This window comes from Octodon degus, unplaced genomic scaffold (genome assembly GCF_000260255.1).
Source record: "Octodon degus isolate 3935 unplaced genomic scaffold, OctDeg1.0 scaffold00037, whole genome shotgun sequence".
Taxonomy (NCBI): Eukaryota; Metazoa; Chordata; class Mammalia; order Rodentia; family Octodontidae; genus Octodon; species Octodon degus.
Window position 1 is genome coordinate 14,889,646 of NW_004524613.1, and position 4,477 is coordinate 14,894,122.

The 4,477-nt window shown below is 47.4% G+C and overlaps 1 protein-coding gene across 1 annotated transcript in view; it reads left to right on the forward strand.

Moving 5' to 3' along the window:
* The window catches only part of Ift52 (intraflagellar transport 52), a 51,692-nt gene that overhangs the window by 38,871 nt on the left and 8,344 nt on the right, over nt 1–4,477 (forward strand). The window lies entirely within an intron of this gene.

The window sequence follows — 4,477 nt, forward strand, 5'->3', positions numbered from 1 at the left end:
AGAGAGAGAGAGAGAGAGAGAGAGAGAGAGAGAGAGAGAGAGAGAGAGAGAGATGAAAGCTGGGCCTAGTGGCACATGCCTGTAATCTCAGCGTTCAGCACGCTGAGGCAGGAGAATTGCTACAGCCTGGGCTACATAGTGAGTTCAAGACCATCCTGAACTACAAAGCAAAACCCTTTGTCGAAAACAAAGTGGCACTTAAAGCTAGGCACAGGATGACATTCAAGCCAGTGCTTTCTCTAATTTTATTACCTATTTCTTTGTTTTCCATCCCTGATAAGAGGATCAGGGAATAATGTTTTTTAGTATGTTTGGCCTGGCACTCAATCTGTATCTGAATAAGCCAAAGACTGGGAATACTTGGGGTACAGCTGTGGATGCTCGTCTTCCCACCCCTCTACTTATGCTCAGAGTTGAACACGACTGAGTGCCTACTGTGCCAGGCCCTGTGGCTGACATTTCCATTTTTATGCTGGAGACAGACCAAGGCTCTGATACAAGCTTATTTTTTTTTTCAGCTTATTATTCAGACCCTACGCGTGAAGGACAAACAGGTGGCAGGGGGCCTAGCAAGAAAGGCAGTTCGATTCTGACTGAGGATCTTATGAAAGAACTGTTCTTCTAGCTATACACTGACGATGTGAGCAAATATTTAAGGCCACTGTCTGCTTCACACTGTGCTCTCAGGAGTGAGAAGGATGTCAGGAGATGGACAGGGGCATTGGGAGAGAGCATTTAACATTGACATCCCCCAGCAAAAAAGCCCTGAGCACTCATGTGTGTTCATGCAGGGAGTAGTTTGATGCTCAGCCAAGCCCAGACAAGCTGGAAACTAGGACCCTCTCATGGAGGGCCTAGAGGTGCTTGAATCTGTTTTCCAAAACAGTCAAAACAATTCTTTTTCTTTTTTTTTTTTTTTGATACTGGGGATCAAGCTCAGGACCTTGTGCTTGTCAGGCAGGCACTTAAGCCATTGAACTATCTCCCCTGCCTGAAAATAATGTTTTGCCACAGTTTGTGTAATTTATTAGAATCAAGCAAAGTGAGAGTGCCAGGCATGGTGGTGCACATCTGTAATCCCAGCACTTGGGAGGCTGAGGCAGGAGGATTGTATAGAGTTGGAGACCAGACTGGGCTACACAGTGAGCTCAAGGCCAATCTGAACTGTATAATGAGGCCCTTTCAAAAAGACAACAACAACAACAAAAGAAAGAAAGAAAGAGAAGAGAGAAGAGAAGAGAGTAAAGAAAGTAGTAGGCAACATGTAGCTGATGAAGAGGATAGAAAGCTGGAGCTAGGTAGAATAGTAGCTCTAGGTTGAGATGGTGTTTAGGGAGAAGGACTCCATGGGCTTGTGCCTGGAAGTCTTGATGGTCAAGTCCGATCCAGTGCCACTTTCCCCTGCAGCTCTAGGAAACTGTTCATGCTATGGACCAGCACTGAGAATGCAGATAAAGAAAGCAGCTAGGAGACGCCACACTCCTGTGATTTCAGTGCTTGGGAGCTGAGGCAAGAGGACTACAAGGTCAAGCTCAGCCTCAGCAAATTAGTGACTTAGTGAGACCTTGTTTGAAAATGAAATACTAAACAAGAGCTAGGGATGTAACTCAGTGTGAAGGCCCTAGGTTCAATCCCTAGTATGAAGGAAGGAAAGGAGAAATGAGGAAGGAAGGAAGGGAAGAAGGGCATGTAGGCAGATGGAGAAGAGAAAAAGGGAATGATAAATGAAGGAAAGAAAGGTAGGACGGGCAGACAAATGGTTCTCCACAGGGCACTCTCAGTGTACTGCAGTTGAGAGGGTTCTTGTGAGGGTGTGCAGGCGGAACTAGTATAGAGATGAACAAGTTAGTAAGGCAGTGTAGGATGCTGTGAGAAGGGCTGGGGGCATCCAGGGACTGCGCTACATTGGCAGTTGGGCTCAAAGTGGGGCCTCAAGGCTGGTGTTTGAGAGGCTAGAAGCTGGGAAAAGCAGACTGAGGTACAGGGTACCAGTGAAGAGCAGCATCCCAGGAGCCAATGGGGAGGAAACAATATTTAGCAGGGTCCAGAGAGTGGCCAGAAGGTTCATGATCCCTGTTTCTAACCACTGGATTTCACTACACAAAGGCAGCAGATGTTTGACTTGTCTTCCTTTCCCATGATGTGGTATATCTGGACAACAGTTTTATTGCAGTCCTCATTGGCTGTGACCCAGCACATACTGGGCATTCGGTAAATATTTATGGAATTAATAAATACTCTGAGGGCTGTGAGATAGCTCAGCAGTCTAAATGCCTGCTTAGGCAAGCACAGGACTGCTGTTCAATCCCTGGTACCATATGCCGTGCCAGCCCTGCCCCCAGGGCGGGCTGAGCCAGCCACACACACACACAAAGAAATATTCTGCCATTCTTTTCATTTCATCTCTACCTATTCAGCAGATGTTTTTGGCAAGCTACTGTTCCAAGCTCTTCTCTTGGAATTCAGGAAACCTAGTAGCAAATATCTTTGCCCTTTTGAAGCTTGTTTTCTGGCAGGACAGGAGTTAAAGTGTGTGTGTGTGTGTGTGTGTGTGTGTGTGTGTGTGTGTTTGTGTAAAAATAGAGGCTGTGTTAGAAGATAACATCTGAGCACATCAGCTGACTTCTCAGGGGTGAAGGTACTGTGGCAGATTGCATTTTTAATAGGGTGGTCAGGATGTGTCACCTTGAGAAATTGAAGTTTGAGCCAAAACTTGGAAGAAGTGAGCCATGTAGATACCTGAGGGAAGAGCACTGGACAGAGGAGACAGCCTAAGACCCTCAAGGGGAGGGTGCCGATGTGTCCACAGGAGGAGCCCACAGGCCACTGTGACTGCAGCAGAAATGAGGATGAGAAGAGGATGGACAGTGGAGATGGGAGCACACCGGGCATGGCCTCATGGGCCTTCAGGTGGACTTACTCCGGCTTCACTCTGGCTGGAGAGAGGAGAGCCCCTGAGCATTTTGTACTTCTTTAAAGTCAGGGAGCAGGAGAGCAAGCAGGGACTAAAGGGAAGGAGATCGTGGGGCTCTGGGAATGAGGCGATGCTGGCTTCCACATGGAGAAGCAGAGGGAGGGAGGGTGGGAGAGGCAATGTGATGGGTGTGCCGAACGGATGGGAAGTGTGGCAGAGGTGGCAAAGATGAGCAATTACAAGGCTGAGGTTACAAGTGGTGGCTGGGAGAGCTGGGAGAGATTTGGCAGGAAGAGCTGAAGCTGGGTTTGAGGGATATCTTGGTACAGTGTCTATAAGGCATCCAGATGATGAGTGGCAGCTGTATGTGTTAGCTGGTAGAGAGATACTTGGGCCAGGTATTTAAATTTGGGAATTTAGGGGCACATCTGTATTTTATCAGGACAAAATTTCCCCCACTTTCTTATCTATAAAATTGGAATGATGGGGCTGGGGAGTTGGCTCAGTAGAATAAGCGCTTGCCTGGCAAGCACAAGATCCTGAGTTCAATCCCCGGTACCACACACACAAAAAAAAAAAGAATAGAAAAAAAATTATTAAAAAAAATTGGAACGAGTCTTACAACAATGATGTATTAGTTCAGGGCTGGTGAGATAGCTCAGCGGTCTATAGCGCCTGCTTGGGCAAGCTTAGACAGGCACAGGGGACCGCGGTTTGACCATGTGTTAGTTTAACTGGTAACATTTTCTTCTTCTCAGTAAACCTTAAATAATGATGTCCGAGGCCCAGCAACATAAGGGCCTGCTTAGGCAAGCGCAGGGACCACATGCCATGCCGGCCCCGCGCCTTGAGGAGCTGAGCTGGCCACTGAGACTGCATGTGGTGGCCCAGCCTATAATCCCAGCACTGGGGGAGACTCTGTACCAAATATATATATTTGAAAAAATAAAAATAAGAATAAAAATAACGGTATCTGTTATGTTTGGTGGATTGTTAAAAGAGATGGTACTGAAAGGCAGGAGCCTAGATGAGATCACCACAGGTGCAAAAGTGGATACAGAAGAACAAAGACCAGGTACTAAGCCCTGGGGCACCCCAGGGTTCAGAAGTTAGGAAGAAATGGAGAACTTGACAAAGGAGATGGGAAAGGAGCGCCCAGTGAGATGGAAAGAAAGCCAGTCATGATGCCTGAGAGTCGAGCAAGAGTGCGGTCGTCAGGGTTGGATGCTGCTGACACGTGATATAAAGTGAAGCTGAGGGGCCGGGGAGATGGCTCAGTGGAATAAGCACTTCCCTGGCAAGCTCAGGGGCCTGAGTTCAATCCCCGGTTCCACCAAATAAATAAATAAAGTGAAGCTGAGGCTTCAGTATTAGATTCAGCAACGTGGAAGTCAGGTACCTCGACAGGGTGTTCTTGGTCAAGGGGCAGGGTGAAAAGCTTGTTGGGAGTTGGTTTAAGAGAAAACAGCACCTGGACATGTGATGCTTGGAAATCCCAGCTACTCTAGAGGCTGAGGTGGGAAGATCTTGAGTTTGAGGACATGCTAGGCAACATAGCAAGTT